Source organism: Euprymna scolopes, chromosome 32, assembly GCF_053919585.1.
Source record: "Euprymna scolopes isolate OS-2025 chromosome 32, ASM5391958v1, whole genome shotgun sequence".
NCBI lineage: Eukaryota > Metazoa > Mollusca > Cephalopoda > Sepiida > Sepiolidae > Euprymna > Euprymna scolopes.
In genome coordinates, this window is record NC_136513.1 from 91,525,649 (window position 1) to 91,546,640 (window position 20,992).

The window sequence follows — 20,992 nt, forward strand, 5'->3', positions numbered from 1 at the left end:
TCATCAAAAGTAAGCAATTTCACTAGTAATGCTGATCATTAAAAGCTAGCTGCCGGCAGCAGCAGCAGCCACTGTTGGCTGTTAGTTTTGTGAATTAGTTTTTTTGCTTTTTAGGAGGGGGAATAAACTTTTCTGTTTAAAATTGTGGTTTGTGATTCTTAAAAAAAAAAAAAACTTTAAGAAATATTGGTTAAACTTATAGTAATAAATGACTTTATAGCTACCAATTCAAAACAAAACAAAAAAAAATAAAGGTTATATTCTTTTAAGTGATTATGTGTGAATACTCTAAAAAAAAAAAGTAGTAGGGAAAAAAGAAAAATGACAAAAGTAATTAAGAATTGAGCAAGGGAGGTCATTTTTGCATAGAAATTTAATGTACAGTGATCATCCACTTCGTGGCTATAATTTTCTTAGAGAGCAGTTAATATTCCAAATTCTTTTGATAAGTTTTCAATTTGAAAAGTTAGAATATAAAAAAAATTATGCTACCACTAAGTCTAAGTCAAAGTGACAAGCTCACCTCCTAAAATCTTGCAATATATTAATTTCTAACAGTCCTAGTATTAGATTTCCGTTTTCTTGTATATAAAATGCATTACAATTCAACTTTGGACCTGTTGTACTATTAACCTTAAATTTGAGTGACATGTCTCGCTCTGAAAAAAATCTCCTTTGACCCTATCAATAGTCCAATGTTTGAATGGCATCTAATTTAAAATAAAAACCCTTTATAACTCTACCACTAACCTTAAGTCTGAGTGGCAACCCCCTTTGTAGAAACCATCTCAAAACCACACATAATCATCTAAAAAAGAAAAAAAAAACACTTAACAAAAAAACGTACACTGTTTCTCTTTTAGAAAAATAAATCAATTATTCTAAAACGCTAGAATGGCCTATAAATGATGAATTATTTTATATTAAATTTATATGAAAATGATTTCCCATTCTAAAATAACTTTTTCTTTCTGCCAAGTTTTTAGTGTTCACATATAATTGCCCCTAGCCCTAAAACTAAGTACAGATCTGAGTGGCAAGCCTCCTCCTCCTTCTCTAAAGACCTTCTATACAAGACATAATTATAAAAAAAAAAAAAAAAAAAACTTGCAGGATTTATTTCCCATAGAAAAAAATATGGTTTACTGCCTTAAAACATTAGAATGCCTCTAAAATCTAAGATTATTTTATATTAAATTTTTATCTTTTTTAAATTTCCTCCAAGTTTTTCAGCTTATTCAGATGTAATTGCCTAAAAAGGGAAGACCACATATTTTGGGGAAGGAGGTGAGGCGATTTAGCAGGTGTTAATCTACAATAATACCAAAGAAATCTCGCCATATATTCATTTCTAATCATCCTAGTATTAAATTTCAATTTCTTGTACATAAAATGCATTACAATTCAGTTTTGCATTCTCTAATTTTTTATTTTTATTTTTTTTAATGGATACATGAAATTTTTATGGCATGGCAATATTTTTATGTGTATTACTATAGATTATTTGGAAAAAATTAATTTCTCGAGATTTTCAGTGTCATATTTGGATTCTTTGTACAAAAGTGGCAAATTTCATTGCTTAATCTTGTGTTTTAACAAAGATATAGAATTTTTGCTGAAAAAGTGTAAAAATCTGTAACAAAAATGCATATGGTCTTAATAAAGAAAAAATATCCAAATGTGTGAGGCATAAAAATAGGCATAACTTATTTTTGGTCAGATTTTTTAAAATTTGAAAATATTCTTGGATCATCAAACTCATTCTATATCTGCCATTATTGAGATATTTTAAGCAAATATTTTTATAACTTATTTTTTATTTTTAATTTAATATTTACTTGCCTCTCTATCGGGGTAAATTTGAGAGATTAGAACCGTACCGTACTGAATGAGTAGGTTCAGTATGGTAAATATGCAATTTAAACAACTAACAATGGGAAATTAGGAATATACATTTTTGAAACATTTAAATATAAATTAAGAATTTAAAGGCAAAAAAAATGTACCAAACAATAAATATGACCTGGTATTTTACGTCGAAGAATGACGTAATTGTCAAATATTAAAAAGGGTCAGTAATGGCTGCTTGTGACTCGACCCAACATGCATCTGAAAATAAAGCTACATTTATAACTGGAATAAGTGTATTCTGTGTTATTTGCATGCAATCTGATATCAGGAAGATGTTTATTGCGATGTCTCAAAGTCGAGTACTGCCACAAAGGAAGCAGATTAAAAAAAAAACTTTCTAAAATTGATTTGCATGGGAACACAGAAGACAGTTTCTTTCAGTTTTAAATGTAGCTTTATTTTTGAATGCATGTTCTCTGTAATTTTCTGAGGATTTCAATTCTACACATGCCGTCGTGCTTGATTGATTACATGATTGGAACATCTGTCGTTTCCACTTCCCAACTCTCTCCCCCTTGATTCTGTTGTTACCTATATAACTAGCTGTTCCTTTCTTCTCTAAAATTGACTTCTCTTGATATTAGACAATTATGTCATTCTTTAATGTCAGAGATCAGACCATTGTCTGTACATTTGTTTTGCTGTCAAATTCTTAGTTTCTATTGGTTTCAAATTTGTATATTCTAAATTGCTTATCACTTATGTAAATTGCATATTTAACTAGTTAGCTCTACTCACTCGCTACTGTAGAGCCTCAATCTATCACATAGTTAGACACAAGGACGGTTTTTAATGCAGGAAAATATTTATTTTAAGAAAAGTTATGTTGGAGTCTTTAAATAATTTACAAACATAATAAAATCAAATCTTTAAAATATTTTTCTAAACATGTTTTATTATATGCACATTTAATTAAAAAAATTTTGTTTGTAAATAAAACCTATTTTTTAAAATAGTAAAATGTCTATCTTTTAATATCTAAATAAATAGGTTGTAGATAGTGTATTATCAGTTCTGTTGTCACCCAGCTGGCCAAGCAGAACAACATCAGTCACCCAGCTGGCCAAGCATTTTGGTCAGAGTTGTCTCTCAGATGAGGACGAAACACCAAACAAGTGTGCCACAGAAATAGCAAGAAAGAGCCGGCAGAAATATACCGAGACCTTTCAACAGATGAACCTTAAAGAATGAGAACAACAACATCAGCATGCAAAGTATTTTCTGGGGGAACTCTCTCAGGAATACATAGATAAAGAAGGTTCTTTGGACTGGCTCAAAAGAGGATCCCTCCACCACGATCAGGAAAGGGTCATAATGGCTGCCCAAGACCAGAGATTGATGACCAATGCATTCAAGAAGATGGCAGGGATCAGTAATGACAATAAATGCAGGTTCTGCCATACAGAATTGGAAAGTGTTGGTCATCTGATATCAAGTTGCAAAGTTCTCCTAGGGGACGGCTACTATACAGCGAGACATGATGGAGTATGCAAGTACCTTCACTGGACCATCTGTAAAAAATTAAACATCCAGTGTAGCAGCAAGTCCTGGGAACATCAACCTGAAAGAACAGTTGGAAATGACTTGTATACCATACATTACGACCATGTAATCCCTACAGCCACTTACCTTGAAAATGCTGCTGTGAAACCTGACATGGTTATATGGAATAAGTCGGAGAGAGTTGCAACCTTGATTGAAGTGAGTGTTCCTAATGATGGCGGTCTGAACAGAGCTGAAAGATAGAAACAGACCAAATACCAAGGTCTCGTGTATGATATGAAAAGAAACTGGAATCTTAAGGAGAAATCAATCATACCAGTTATCATAGGTGCCACAGGACTTATGAAGAACCTGAAGTCCTATCTAACTAATATTCCTGGTGAACCAAGAGCAAAAGAGATTCAGACAATTGCACTTAAGGGAACAGCGAGGATACTAAAAAGAGCTCTCTGTTGGTTTCAATAAAAAAGTGGGGCAATGTTGGCAGCTGGTTTGGCTGCTCCATACCCAGCATTACAATCTTCAAAGGAAGAAAAAGAAAAAAAGAAAAGAATTACATTCTCCTTTGGTGAAGGCATAATGTATTATTTATTTTTTATTCATATTTACGAGAGGTGTTTGAAAAGTAATGCCTCCTATTTTTTATTCTGGCCAAATGGTCAGAGGGGGATTGCAAATTGCATTGTTATAAGACTATTTCCTCTTTTTTTCTTTTGGTGAGGGGTTAGTGCATTATCTGTTCTGTTGTTAGATCTTTTATGAAGCAATCCTCCCAGGTATTACCCGCTCTTGGCAAAAAGTATAGTATATGTTCATCTTTTTTGTTTAGGGCGGTGGCAGTGTACTATCTGTTCTGTCATATCATCCAGTTTGGGGTAGGGGGCGTTTGTCAATATATGGCATAATTGTGCTGATTCGCTAGTTCTCGTTCGATCACCAAATTTAAGTGAGATAGAGCTAGGCCAGTATCTGATCATTTGGGAATGAAAGATGCCCATATGTCTCCTTTCTCTAACCTTGATATACATGTAGCCGGGGACGGCTTGTGAATTTGGTATTCTCTGTAAACTTTATCAGCATAATCTGCCCAGGGCTAATAACATATCACATATTGCCTGTTTGGTTCAGGTGTTTTTCATGATACTATCCTCCCAGGTATTACCTCCTCCTTTGGTGATCATTGTAGTATATATTCATTCATCATGATCATTCTCCCCCAGTATGAAAAATAAAATTGCGATATGCAACATTTCGATTTTTAAATGTACCAAATAGAAATTAATGTCGTTAAACCCAATATATCAAAACCTACTTTGATTTCTTAAAATTTTCTGATGCCTCTTATTTTATTCTGCCTGAATGGATAGGAGGAGATTGCAAATCGCATTGATGACTGGACTTGTACATTCATGGTGTGAGATTCTAAGAAAGGATGTGCGTTAGGAGCAGAGATGTTATTGACTTTCTAGCAAAATGTATTGAGAATGGTAATAACTATGTAGAATATTGAATTCTGGAACACAACAGGTCACTCAGCTTACTGGTATCACTCCTGTTTTTGTAGCTCTTCAACTTGAGGCAAAAAAAAAATGAGAGGCTTTACTTTTGGAATGACCCTTTGTGTGTGTGTGTGTGTGTATATATATATATATTATCTTCTCTCATCGAAGACGATGAATGAGGGTTCAGTATGCAATCTTCAGCAGCTCCTAAGCTCTGTGACACCATATGCATAATTACAATCCTGTAGATGTCCGACACACTCCTCCGCAGATGGTGACCTTGCATATGTGTGTCGATTAAAGATGTCTTCTCGAGTGAACAGATGACCCTGCTTTGCTGTGTGCCTTGAAACCACAATGGCATACATATTCATTTTTTTTTTTTTTTTTTTTTTTTTTTTTTTGCCTTCATGTTTGCATGATGGACGTCCCTATGACGAAGTTGGTTATGGTCAAATTCTCTGGTTCCTAGAAAACACATCTTCCTCCATTCACTGCAATCCCCTGCTGCACTCCCCCAGGAGCTCAGAAATTACACAATGCTTCAGGTTGTCTTTTAATTTATCCTTGTAACACAGCAGGGGACGCCCTATTGGGCGGCAAGAATTTGTCAGTTGCCCATAAAAAAGTTGCTTAAGAATTCTCTAGTCATCCATTCTCATTAGATGATCCGACCACTGCATTTGTATCCTGATTAAAAAATGATTCAATACCAGTGATTCACCATTTGGAACATGATCTTGCCATTCAACGTTGCAAACAGAATGCAGACATCTCATATGGAAGGAATAAAGCTGATTTATGTTTGCGATACAAGGTCCACGTTTCAGCATTATACAGAAGATTAGGCAAAACAACAGATTTGTAGACTGCCACCTTCACTTTGAGAAATATCATGACTGTTCTAGAGTCTGTGTTGCAGTCTACCAAATGCCTCATTGGCTTTATTAATTCTACTTTGGATGTTTTTGTTTTTTTTTCAAATTTAGTCTGTGTGTGTGTATATATATATATATATATATATATATATATATTTATGTATAAAACTATTTTTTTTATATATAATATGTATCCAATTTATCAGTTGAATTAAAATATTTAACGAGATATATTTTCTGATGCCCTGTTTTTGCGTTGATTACATTATGAGTATGTGTTTTTATATTAAACTAGCAGGGAGACATAATGTTGCTTGGGATTGATTGAGGATCAATGAATATTTTACACTTCTAATACTTTTCTTGCCATCGAAATAATTGATTGCTTGGGACCTATCTGCTGTACCGGGAGGAAGCTTCAAATGCCCCCACGTAGTGATTTTGCCCACAATACATTGTAGTACATTGCACTGTAAAGAACTTACTGTTGATTTTATAAAATTATTTTTATATAATGGCTTGAATTAAAGTTTAAAATGCAAAAGTTAAGTAACATGATTCATTTGTGCTTGAAACGGTCATTTCAAACGTGCCCCTGTCTTAAAGAACGTACTGCTGATTTTATATTCTGGGTCATTTTGTTTGTGTAGAAATAAAACTTCTCATATGCACTTGTGAGGTTAGGCTGTATAAGGATGTTAACTTTGGTAAAAATCTAACTGTTCTATTAATCGGATTTTTTCAATTATCTATTGGGGACATTCTGATACAATATCTAAGAACCTTTCTAGACACATAATTACATTTGTGTAGAATTATACAAAAACAAGCAGAGCATGCAGGGTCCCCCTTCACGAGTGAAAAATTTATTCACTTTCATCATGACTAATGTTTGTGGAAAATTTTTTTAAAAATCCAAGGCGTGGTTATTGAGAAAAGTGAACGGATGAATGTGAATGAATTATTAGGTCCAATCCCTCCTTTGTCAGGGGGACCAATAAGTTAAGCTCTCTGGTAAATGAACGATTGGTTTCTGCATGTGTGAAGAAATAATATTCTATAGAATTCTCTCAGTTACTAGTAGCATTATAAGAATCCTTGTAAACAAAAGTATGTATATAGATGACAGTATTCTTTTTTGTTAGTGCCCCCACCACGCATGCGTGTGCACATACAGAAGTACCGTGTGCATAGACAGTTACATTGATTCTACTTGCAACTTATAGAGTGAGTAGATAAGTAGTTGAGACAGAGTTGGTTCAGTACTAGAGGTTCTTAAGGTGGTGCCAGTAGCATAGTTTGATTTTCAGACTTTGCGTTAAATGTGAAATCTGGTCTTTTTAGGTAAAATAAAATTTATATAGTGTTGGTGTTCCTTTGTGACAAGTTTTCAAAGTAGTAAATTTATGTTGGAAAGTGTCCTTCCAACAGTTAAACCAAGCTGTGATTTTTTTTTTTTTTTTTTTTTTTTTAAATCAGGAATAAACTGAAATTCAGTTATTGTATTCATTATACTGTCAAAAGAAGTAAAATTTTAAGTTGACTCTGCTGCAAGATCTGTTTGAAATTGTTTCGTTATGGTCTCAATAAATTTGTTTTGTGCTTGTAGAAATTGTTCCTGTTGGCTTCTCAGGATTTTACCGAGCAAATTATGGTCCATGATGAAAATAATCCATTTTTTTTTTTTCGTTTGTGCACAAAAAAAAAACTCAGGTTTTTTTTTTGTTTTTTTTTTTTTTTAAGACACTATGTGGTCACAGAAGAATATTGTAAATCCTAAATTTTCTTATCTCCCCACAAACTTGTGTTCATGAGGATGCTGGTTATAGGAATTAGCAAGAACACCTTATATGAGCATGAAACTATTAATATTAACGATAGAATAAATAACTTTACAAGAACGATTATTGTCTTTACTGTTTGTCCATCATATTGCTTTGTTCTGTCTGACAGGAAAGGCAACCCTTTTTAGTTTCCCTTTATTTCCGTTTATAACACCCTGAATTTCAATTTCTTAAGATTGCTTGAAATTGTAGGTATTTTTAGATTCAAAATTATATAAAGATTCTCAATATGAATGTTAGTATTTTATCTTGATTTTTATTTAGAAGGGAATATAAAATTGATGTAAAGCTATTTTCTTCAGTAAATTAATTTGATTAGTCATGGGGCAGGTATTCTACTGTGTGTGTGTGTGTGTATATATATATATATATATATATATATATATATATATATATATATATATATATATGGTCAGGTCATGTCATATGCTACTGGTACCATGTAACCCAGTACTACCTGCCTCATGGTCGGGTCACCGGCGACTAAACTGGTTCCCCCACCAGAGTTGTTTGGTGAGGAGGGCGGCTAGTCTCCCTGAAGGATTAAAAACAAGACCTTTCAAAGGCTCAATGAACCCTTTTTCGGGGTCAACGGCCAACTAGCACCGTATATATTTGTGTGTATGTATATATGTGTTGGGGTGGAGAGGGCTCCCGTAAGCCGTAGTGAAGGCAACCTTTCTAGGAGAAGCAAATCTCTGATTTAAAAAAACATAAAGCAGGAGACCAGTACCTGCATTAAGCTGGTCTGCAGTTTGATTTGTTGCTGGCTATCTTGCTCTTGCTTGTTGCTGGATCTCAACATTTTGAACCGAAAGAGAGACTTAGCTGTCGTACAAAGCTAAGACTCTGTAACATCATCTGTGTATAGATACTCCCTCAGGCATTTGGGCTTATGGACTTACAGTGTCTGAGGGAGTGGCACTCGTCTGACAAGATGTTGCAATCATCATATATATATATATATATATATATATATATATATGTATATGTATAAATTTGTATCTACCTCGTGTTGCTTGAGAGTAAAAAAAATACTGACTTTTTTATGAAAAAACAAATTATTTTTATTTTTTTAAAATCTGATTATTTATATTAAATGTTATCATACTTATCATTAACCAGTCAATAGTAGTGAACAAATATGTAATTAGTATGAAGGTGAAAAAAAGCAAACATTTAAAATTGTATAATTTTAATATATTTAAAAAAAAAAACAAGAGAACTCTCTAGCTTAAAGAAAAATATCTATATTCTGAAAGTTTTCCTAGCTAGAATAAGTATTTTCAGAAAAACTGAAGCAAAAGAAAACATTTTTGTGTTAGTAACATGATGGAAGGAAAAAGTGGGCTAATCCGAATGAACACTAGACATATTAGAAGGATTGCTGTTTCAATCTGAATTTAAAAATATGGGAAGATGACTTGATATGTTTTAACATATCATTAAAAAAACATTAATTTTACATATCATTAAAAAAACATTAATTTTACATATCATTAAAAAAACATTAATTTTACATATCATTAAAAAAATATTAATTTTACATAAGAAAATACTGAAGATTGAGCAAGTCAAACTTTAAAATAAAGCATTTGGTGCTTAATTGACCCTAAAAAATTTTTTTTAAACTCTTAAAAAAAAAAATATATGAAAGAATGTGTGTGGGGAAGGGATACAGTATTTCCAGATCTTTCTTCCGTTTTTAAAGAGGATTTAATATTTTCTTTGTTAAACCTTTTTTTCTTTTAAGTTTTTTTTTTTTTTTTCTTGTTTGTTAATTTCTTGTGTTTTCCTCTTGGTTTCATTTTTTTCTGCTTCTCCATAAGTAAACATTTTCCTACACTAGTTCTCTCTTTATACTGAACAGTTTTCTCTATAAAACAACTGTATAATATACAAAAAGTTAAATCTATAACCTAACCCCCTTTTATCAGTATATACACGTATTCTGTAATAATGAAAACAAATTACAAAAGAAAATCTCTTTTCATTCAGAATTTTAATGGATTTTTAAAATGCGTAAATAATTTGCTTTTTGCAATCTTCACAATTTTCGTTTTTTTGCCCTTCCACGGTTTCCCCTTTCCTCGCCTCCCCCCTCTTTTCTTTCCGCCCAGCCTTTTCCTTACTCTTGACACAAACATTTCTTTTATATGGATTCCTTAAGGCATGAGTCAGCATAGGGAAGTAACCCTTTGATAAAAAAAAATCAGTTACTTTAGTACATAAAATGGTTGAAGAACTGACCTTCATGGTGAAAACTGTGCCAGTGTAGAGTAAAAGAATGAATAATTTTCTAAATTTTAAATATTTTTCATCCAACATTCGATGTTGATCAAGATAAAATTTTGGAGTCCTTGTTTTGTAGTTTTTGATTTTTAGCTGCACAGATATACACGTACATACACACAGACGTTTGCCCTATATACATGACTAACATGGCTACCCGGTGTTTCCCGGGTGGAGAGAGGTGGTATACTAAGGCTATTGAACAACCAACCTTCAGCCCTAAAAAGAACAACTTTTCAATCAAAATAGTGAGTACCTGTGTGAGCATTAAAAAAAAAAATAGCCGCATTAGCCGAAGGAAAAGGAGGTGAAGAAAAGCAAACGCGTTAGCTGCCGTGGCCATGGCGACATGATGTCACAGACCTTTGAAATAAGGTTTTATGAACGCATGTTCAGATTGGTAGGTGTATGACTGCAAAAATGTTGATGCAAAAGATAACCCCTTCTTGCAAAAAAACGGCCCAGTTGATCAGCTGATCAGTTGATCAAGACGGAATTAATCTTTTTGCCCAATTTTTAGATATTTTCATTCTAACAATATTAATTTTGGCCTTGTTTGATATGTCTGTCAAGTTTTTGGCAAACACACATGCACACACGCATTTTCCCTTTTCTATATTAGACTAGCAGGGGCCCTCGGCATTGCCCAGGTGTGGAGAGGTTTTATGTTAAGTGTATTGAGCAACAGAGAAAAACAAATTAACCAAACCACTAAAAAAAATGAAAACCGCAAGTACCCATGCGAGTGTAAAAAAATAAATAGTAGGCAGGCAGGTAAACTCGAACCTGTACTGCTAAAAGAAGTGAAAAAAACTAACAGTTTAGTCGCCGTGCCTATCACGACATACGACATCGCTGGCGTTTGAAATAAGGTTAGTCATTGCAAAGCATATGATGACTTTGCAAAAATGTTGACAAAAATAAACTGACCCTCCTTGTAAAAAAAAACGGCCCAGTTGATGTCAAAGAATTAATATTTTTGGTCAACTTTTGGATATTTGTCATCCGAGAGACTGACCTTTCAAATGATACGAATTTTGTCAGTGTTGGTAGCAGGTGTAAAGTTTTTTACAGACACACACACACACACACACACACACACACACACACACACACACACACACACACACACACATTTTGGCTTTTATATTCTAGAAGATTTTACTTTTAGCCAATTAAATGAGGATTTAAACTCCTTATTTTTCTGTGTTGTTTTAATCCTGAGAAAATTATTTTTCATGGCAAATACAATCCTCTCTGGTCCACAAGTTGTTGATCTCAGTCATTTCTGCTGCTATTCAATTACTATCAATTACTATGGTTTGAGATGTGGTCTGCACCAGGAAAGAAGCCTGACTCAATCTGACCATAGCAGAGAGATCGGGGTGGATATATTCCACTACATAAAAAGATAATTTTGGCCAAGATGATCTTCAGCCTCTTTCAAATAAAAATAATTTCTTTGGCGACATACTTCTCTTTGGCCTACATGTTCTGACACCTGGTCTGATAATCTCCCCCCCCCCCCCCCACTGTAAAAGATGCTACATTAAGCTGAAGATGTGATTTTCTGCTCACAATGTGTTTCTGTGGAATCATAATTGCAATTTACGATGGTCAAATCTACAAACACAAGAATAATAATTGAGCCATGTTCAACATGTATATTATACATGCTCAAAAACTTTACATGTGGTGGCTTGTTGAACTGCACCGGAGGAAATCTGTTCCTTGGAGCAGTGATGCAAACAGAGTAAGCATCATTTTGCCTGTTGAGCCAAAATGATGAACAGTACAGCTTATGCATATAAGCATGGAGATGTCAATATAGCATTGAAGTGAAAAAAAAACACACCCAGAGGTAGGTTGACATTTCAGTTCATAGTGTGGTATGCTAGGTGTAGGTTGCTTTGCAGTCTTTCCTATTAGCATGTAAGTTCAGCTGCAGAAGCTGCTACTCTTGAATAAGTACGTACAGCCTTTTCACTGTGCACGTAACATGGAATTGTGCACTTTTTTTTTTTTTCCTCAGGGACAGACTGTAAGATTCGATTGCATATTTCAGTATAGGTGAAACAAGGAACAAATATAAAAGTAGAAATACTTTTACAGACAGATTGCTGAAGGATTGTCATATAAGGAAGTGAACCCTTTGAGCAGCAATAAATTTAAAAGCTGGTTTAAAAGAAGGGCTGACCAACATACCAAAATCCTTTGTGGGTGATTCCATCCTTATTAGTTGAAGCACCCCCCTCCAAAAAGAAGGGATTATTTCTCTAATGGCATGTATTAATCGACCGTTTAAAAGCTTGACAATCACATTCAAGTTTTGCCTGGCAACGCAGTAACGTGTACCAGCCATTTTTGTTTATATGCTTGAATGCATAAAAAATGGCTGACATAGTGGATTACGATTGTAATCTTGTGGCTCCAAGGAATAGACTTCTCTGGGTGTAGTTCAACAGGCCACCACAATTCGAGAGTAATCAAATAATCTTGCATAGTTTATAACTAAAAGGAAGTGCTGATCAGCATACCAAACTCCTTTGTGGATGATTCCATCCTTACTAGTTGAAATACACTGTCTCTTCCAAAAAGAAGGGGCTATTTCTCTAATGGCACAAAACGTAGTAAATGTAATGGCTGGCATAGTAATTATGTTGTAACCTTGCATAGTTTATGTCTGTCAGGGTTCTTAAAATCTGATTTCATTTTTGTCCCAAAAATAAAAAATTTAGGAAAAATCCACAATTCATGAAAATTAAATGCGAGGAAGAAAGATTAAAAAAAATGTTTGCTTTCAAACCTTCCAACTTTTTAAAAAAAAAAAACAGCTTGTTGTTCTATCATTGTTGCTAAGTAGAAAAAATGGCTTTACTGATGATAGATAAATTATAACGGTTTTGATTATCGGTAATTATTGGGGGTATTCTGAGACAAAACTTAACTATGATCACTCCAAGACTTATACACTAAAGTTCTGTAAATTTTAAAGAAAATCTTTTCAGCCATTTCGGAATCTATAAGCAACGAATTCGCGCGTACACACACACACACACAGTTGCATTTATATAATTGTAAAGATAGATATATATACAGTACACACACACAAGCTAGAATCTAACAATGCATGAAAATTGGAGACGTGAACAATCAAAATATAGAACACAAAAATGAATATTTAATTTCATTTCTTAACAGAATCTTTTTGTTGAATAAGATATTTGATGTTTTATGCAAGAAACAAATACGAGAAGAGGGATGAGAGAGTAGATGGGGGGGGGCTTTTGGATGTTTGACTGTGAGTGTTAAAAATAAGCTTAGATCTCATGACTTCAAAGGGAGATTAAATCTGAACAATACCAGGAGAGCTTTGCAGAGCAGGAAACTTTGATGGTACAACCACATTGAAAGAATGGTTGAGAGTTTTTAGGTTGGATGTAGAACAGAAGAAACAGATAAAACTGGACTTGAGAGAAAGAGACCTGGCTGAGGTATGTTAGTTTGGAAGTCAATTTCTAAAAGTTGACAAATACATGTACAATAGATGTATAAACTGAATATGATGTTGTACTAGAATTTAAAAAAAAGAAAAGAAAAAAGTGAACTGTTGGGTCAGCCATTGTGCTCAGTTTAGATTGTTCTAATCTGTTAAAATGTGACTTTTCAAAGCCAGTTAGATATAAAAAATGTACAAACAAAATCTCAAATTAGCCATTCTGCTTGCTATATTTTTCTCTTCCTCTATACAGCTATGAGGTAAATATTATTACTGCATAGTGATATTCTTTTTTCTTTATAATGGACTCTTCCAATTTTTTTATTCTTTACTTTTGGTTGTTAATAAACTGAGAGAGACGGAAGTGAGAATGATAGTGTATAAACTAAGAGCTTGGGTTGGATTTATGGTGAGAAAGGCTGAAAGTTGTAGATAGAAGCTTCATCAAAAAAAAATGAGTGACTTGCTGATTGAATTGTTAAGTGCAGTTAATTAGAACAATTAAAATGGAATTTTTTTTTTTTAAACATAACTCGATCCCAAAACAAATGAATACTTTAGCTTATATCTTGATTATATAGGGAAAAAGTCTAAGGAAAACAAATGTTCATTAACTCAGTTTTTATGCGTGTATATATATATATATATATATATATATATAGAGTTATAAAATATATATGGCGATTAAGCTACACTGAATATTCCGCGTTTCATCCACTCTGGGACTCTTCAGGCATATGTGCCAGAGTGGATGAAACACGGAATATTCAGTGTAGCTTAATCGCCATATATATTTTATAACTTACTAACTAGCTCTACCTATATGTATTGAGCACTTTTGAAGTAAATACTTAAAGTTTACACATAAATTTATACATTCGTATATTAATTTTATGTGAGTAAATTAAGTAGTTATGTTATATATATAAATAAAACTAGAAATGCAACGCTTGTGAACGAGAGCTTTTGTCAAAAGCTGGCTACGTCAACCACCTTAATTGGCACAAAGCTCCTGTTCAGGTAAACTTTGTACCTATTAGTCCGAACCAAACAATATGTTTAATAGTTTGAGAAGACAAATGCTTGTTCATAGGAATACCCTTCAACCTCCAGAGGAAGAAAACTGTGGAAATTGCTCAATTTGTATGTCACATCTGCTTCAACATGTGTATATGTGGCAGGATTGCAGAGTCATCTAAGATGGCATGTACGACAAGATGGGGAGAACTCAATATGACGGCGATCATCTGGAAAGATGCAGCAATCATCATATATATCTTACCAAACAATTCACATGTCAAAATTTTGGTACAATTTTTACAGATCTGTTTTGTTACGCAGAAACAATTATGTTAATGTCATGCACATACTCTTCTGAAAACAGTTTAGTTTAGAAAGAAAAATGTATGATAATATGGGGGGGGGAGAAAAATGCATAGGCCCAACAATATTTAGGTAACCAAAGGCGGCTACCTAAATAAACACTCGCTGCTAATGTACGAAAATTTTGACACGCTGAAAGAACTGTTTGGTAAGAAAAATAAGTATTTGCAATGTAGCTATGTTATTTTATATGTGCTCTATTGTTATATTTAACAAATATTGAGCTTCTAAACTGTAAGTCATGTATAGATGGCAAACTCGAACATATACATGAACACAGAAAGTGGTCACATAATCTCTCTCTCTCTCTCTCTCTCTCTCTCTCTCTATATATATATATATATATATATATATATATATACACACACACACACACATACACACTAGTAGGTGAGTATGAGGATCGAACCCGAACCCTTGAGGCAAAGTTAGAAATTAAAGTGTGAAAAAAGAAACGTGCGACGTTAACCACTGGGCCACCGCAACATACAATGGAACTATGTTTGAATTTATTTAAGTATTATTGACAGGTGGCCGCAATAAAAGTTAACTCTGCTGCTTCTATTTGACCTAATTAATGAGGTCAAATAGAAGTCACGCAGTTAACTTTTATTGCGAGACAGTGTTTGGGTTTGTTTACCCAACTTTGACTGTTTTTTTCCTCAACAGATGTTGGGGAGGGGGAAACCAGCTCCCCATTGTCCAGATTGAATAGCAATTGTCTGATATAAAAGGAGTTTGTCCCCACATTGATCAAAGCTGATTGCTTCTGGATGCTTCCCGGCGTGATGCCGAGAACACTTCCGTTTGAATTTAGTTTCACTTTATTTATACTAAAAAGCAGGACAAACAGGGGCCAGAGCGGAATAGCGCGAATCTCATAGAAGTCGACGTAAATGAATGTAGAGGCGACCCGCATTCCCAAATCGTAGATATTATTATCTAGGGGCTATGTAAACAGTTCTAAGCGATCGTAACGACCCCGGGAGCGTGTGCGAAAGAAGCCTTTGCGAGACATACACAAAATAGTCACACACATTTTGCCTTTTATATACATAGATAGAGAGAGAAAGTAACCTTGTCTGTGCTGAACGGTCTTTACTTGAAACTTGATATATAGGATATTTGAACTTGTGAAACAAATTCGGTTTGTTTTTTAGTCAGTAAAAAATAGCTGCTAAGGGATCAAAATTGAAAAAAAAAAATTTGGCAGTCAACTAAGTGTGTTACTTCTATGCATGCACAAATATTTAACTTTTTATCTGCATATAGACTTAGCTCAGATAGTAACAAATAACGCTGGAGAGCTATATGTTTTGGTTTTGATTCGAGTCGATGCCATCAGTCATATTACGGCACAATCACGTTGACACACAGATTTTCACTAGATCACCGAAGTTAAACAACATTGAGCATGGCCAGTACCAGATGGGTGACCATTTGGGAAGGCGAGGTGCTGTATGTACCACGAGGTAAAATACCAGGTTGGGAAACTGGCACAATCTGTCCTTCTCTCGAGGGTAGATGGGCCTCTCTTAAGATGTGTTAGGCAACCCATTTAGTGATGGTGTCACAATAAAAAATACCCTTGATAGCCCTAGCGAAGCATCAAGTATTCAGCTACAGACAAGATTTTAATTACACTACAAATTCATGTAGTGAGTTCAATCTCGACTGTGACCTCATGTTAGGTTTTTTTACAGTCATATTATATTAAAAAAAAACTTTTGAAATCACTACTATATATTGTGAACTATAGAGAATTGGCTCTATAATAATAATAGATACGAAATCTGCATGAATTAAAAACATACTTTAGCATATTTTACGACTGGTCAACACCAGACAGCTTACTAGTTGTATAATATAGAAATGAGGAAAAAAACTGAAAATGTAAGGAAGATAACTATCTTTTTTAAATATTCAACTTAAAATGAGTGTTTTTTTTTCTTTACATTATTTAAATTTTTCTTAAAAGAAAAATATCATGACACCATTTTGTGGGGGGGGGTATCATTTAAATTTGTCTCTATTGTAACTATCTTATCAACCGGTGTAACTAATAGGAATTAAAAAAATAAAAATATTTTTTTTTTTTTTTTTTTTTTTATAATAAAATTTTTTTAAATCCCTGAAGTGAAATGTTTTATTTTCTTAAGAAGGTATAAGAAAGATGACAAAATAGCTAGTCAGAAACAAATATTAATGTTGGGTACATCATTATTAAGGCCTGACTTTGAAAATTCAACTGATTTAATTTTATTTATTAAATTTGAAAAATAACCATCTCAGAACAAGTAAAATTAATAGAAAATATGTAAAATTTTAGGTGTAAGCTTAAGGAGTTTTAAGAAATTGAGCTTTAGTAAATCTTGCCTAATTGGTGTTTAATGAACATGAATCCATACAGATTTTAAATATTTGAATTTCAAAATGGAGCTTGTGTCTAGATTATGCTCTCTAAAAATGTAAAATACTGTAAAGAAACTGAAATTTTGAGAATTTATTAAACAATGTCCAATACTTGTTCAGATTGATAATATATGAACTTTGTCAAAGGGTTTCCACTCTCTCTTTGTATCAAACTAAATTGAATATAATCCACATCATCCACTGTTATGGCAACAGCTGTGTTTCTAAAATCCATAATGATCAATCAATTACTTAGGAGTAAATCCTCTACATAGAAATATATAAACATGAGGAAAAAGAAGACTAGATGCAATCTGGTGACATTTGGAAGCTTTTTAATCTAAATTTTAAATAGTATATCTTGCAAATTTTTAATATAAATTTATTGTCATTGTAAAAAACTAATACTTTTCATTTAAAGTACCTCCCTTGAAAATTAATGAACATAATTTATTTTTATTATATTTGCATTAAATCAGTTTAATTAAATGTTAGTCTCAACAAAACTATGACATATATTTTTTTTCTGAGTTTATATTACAAAAATATATTTTTTAAGGCATATATCCCTTATAATATCGCTCAAATTATTTTTTAAAATAATAAAAAACAAGCTCAATAAAATTAGGTTTCTGGTTTCGGAGAATATATTCTTGTTAGTTGCATTCCTATTAAAACTTTTGATAGAAATAACGGATTTTCACGAGATCGGTATCGTTTTGAAGCTTTACCCTTCGAACGACAAATATCGATAAATTGGCCAAGAACATTAATTCCTTTTTTTTGCCGATATTTTCGAAAGTCATCCCCTCTTTTCGATTGACTAGTCTTAATTTAAACATTTGTCCCTTCCGGTTTGGCGATGGGCGCAATTTTTTTTTTTTTTTTTTTTTTTTTTTTTTTTTCATGCATTCTTTTCCTCCTTCACAATAAGGGTATGAGCCTGCCTGCCTACTGCCACATTTTTTTTTTTCTTGCTCCAAACACTCAGGCAATGCCAGGCACCCAGGCTAGTTTATTAATGAATAATAATAAAAAAAAAAAAAACTGGCACACTATTCCAAAACAAAAGTAAAAGAATATTTTTGTGTGTTGAGAAACATGTAAGGTGGAACAAGAAAAATAGAGGCATTTAAAATGAAAAAAAAAAATTGTGGACAGGTTCTTTCTTTGCTCATTTCGATACTACTAATCAGTGTGTATGTATATAGTTATATTTCCAAAACCAGATGTATTTAATTCACACTTATCCTATTACATTAATTTATGTATGAAGTACGTCATTACACGTTTCGTTGAATAGTGGAAGCCCACTAAACAACTCATCAGAGACAAATGTATGTTCCTCAGAAATTGGTTGAAGAGTTTGTTTGTTTTTTCCACTTTTTTTTTCTTGGAATGAAAAATTGGTAAGAAAAAAAGTTGATAAAAGAAAATGGAGATATTTAAATTTTGCAGAAGCATAAGAATAAAAAAAAACACTGCAATGCTTATGACCAGTCATCCGTAAGAAAATCTATTAAATTCAAAGCACAGTGCGGAATCTGTTATGCTGCTATATTTATGAATACAACTAAAATGCGTGTGAATTAAATGGAATGTTAACTAATGATATACATGCTCTGAAAGTGAAAATTCATTATTATTGAGCTTAATTGTGACGATTTGAACAACTTATAGAATATATACCTTAAAAATATATATTTCTTTAAAATTGTAAAAATATATATTCAATAAAAATAGAAACATGGTACAAGAGAATAGCACCAGAAATGATAAACTGTTTATGCAAATTAGTCGTACAAATAGATGTGCTTTGGGTCTTTACTCTCTCACCATATATAGAGTATTTTAAAAGATGTTATATTGTTGATTTTAATTAAGGCATTTTAAAAAATATTTTGCATCCATTCATTTATGTAGATTAGATCTTTATGATCGGATACTTTTGAAAACCGTGAAACTCCTGGTAAGACTTGGAAGGTCTGATAATTTCTATTTTTCTTTCTTTTTCTTAAAATGTTGACTTGCATTTAGTTTTCTTAATATGTGTAATAACTTTTTTATTTTATATATTCTTTGTCTACAATTTTGGGATGCAAAGTAATTTGCATTGTTCCTCTCCTCCACATTGTGTGTGGTTTATTTTCCAACTACGTTTCAAACGATGCACCCTCCTGTCATCTTTTGGGTGTGTTATTCATCTGTGGTAACGTTTATTCTGAAATTTAAGTACATTTTTAGTAACATCAGCATACACATGGTTGTCGTCAACATATATGGTTGTAGGTTCAATCCTCGGCTAGGGAAAGGTGCTAGTCTAGCTGCACTGATGAGTTGTGATACAGCAAAACAGTTCTGTATGTGAATGATTATATATAATTTTTCTTTTTTTGTTTCCTAAGGATTCTCCAGAAGTTAGCATTTAAATAAGATTGTGGGTTTAAATTCAGGTTTAAACAGTTTTTGTTGCAATTTTTTTTTTTTTTATTTAATTAGAGTATGAATAAAGAAAATTGGAAGGTTCTTATAGACACTGGCGATACGAACTGACCTAGCAAATGGAGTCACGTTCTACTAGCAACCAATCAAAAACTGGAATTGCTCCATAAAAATATTGGGTCTTGTAGAATTCTTGCACATAATTTTTTGTGACCACATGAGAAAGATATTTGCTCTTTGCCTGCAAAATTTTAAAGTCCAAGCCTTTTTATATGTAAGCTACCCACCGAAAACTCTTCAAGACTCATGCAGATTAGCTACCCATTGGGAACTTTTTTGAAATTAAACATGGCTTTCAATTCAAAAGCTTTTGTACTTGTTATTAGTGTCATATAAACTAATACATTTCTCTTGTCTCGTTGTTGGCAACAAAACTGGCACCTTCATTCCTTGGCTTCTTCAATGAAGTGCATGGTATGGACACCCAGCAACATTAAAAGAAGAGCTTTCAAAGGAAGGAGGAGTTCCATGGGAGCAAAGACTATCCACACTGATGGAGAATAGAAAGTGGATCCTGTTAAGTAGTGACTCATTAGTAAAAAAAAAAAATGTCTATTATGTTGGCTGATTTTAATTATTGTCCAATGTTCTCATCTTTGATGTTATTCTCGCTTTTCAGACGGTTTAACCCCTGGCCATTTTCGGGTGTATCTTGTTGAACTCGAAAGTTTACACAGAATTTTAATTGAAACCCATTATTTCATTCACATGTGTAGTATACTCTAGGTTCATTAGTAGAAGTCTTAAATAATTGTATTTTAAGTATCACCAATGCTGAGGATCAAACCTTCCAATCTCCAGAAAAGCATCACTTAAAACTGAATTTTACCCAATACTGTATGCGTTACACAATAAATCCTTACTTGAGATTTTTATCTGGTCATGGCTGACAAAACGAGAGCATGCTACCTCCATGGATTAAATAAACTGTTCTGTTTGAACTTCCGTGCATATTATTTCCCAAATTTGACAAGATACACCTGAAAAAGGTTGGAGGTTACATCGTTTGAAACGTGAGAATAATATCCAAGATGAAAACAATAGTGAGAGTAATACAAATTATCAAACTTTAACGTTTCCTACGTACTTAAATCTGATGGATAATTCAATTATTTTTAGTTTAAATGAACTTCAGTATATGCTTGACTTGTCCATCAAGTTTCTCTCACAAATGTCCAACAGTCTATGCTTTTTCACCATTCAGTGATAAGCATACCTGATGCAATATATGAAATTACCAATAGCTCTTACACACTCCTTTCTTGC

General features: G+C 33.0%; 1 protein-coding gene across 4 annotated transcripts in view; it reads left to right on the forward strand.

The window, feature by feature from the left end:
- LOC145256493 (E3 ubiquitin-protein ligase UBR2-like) overlaps positions 1–20,992 on the forward strand; it is a 262,146-nt gene that overhangs the window by 113,688 nt on the left and 127,466 nt on the right. The gene's annotated exons all lie outside the window — the stretch shown is intronic.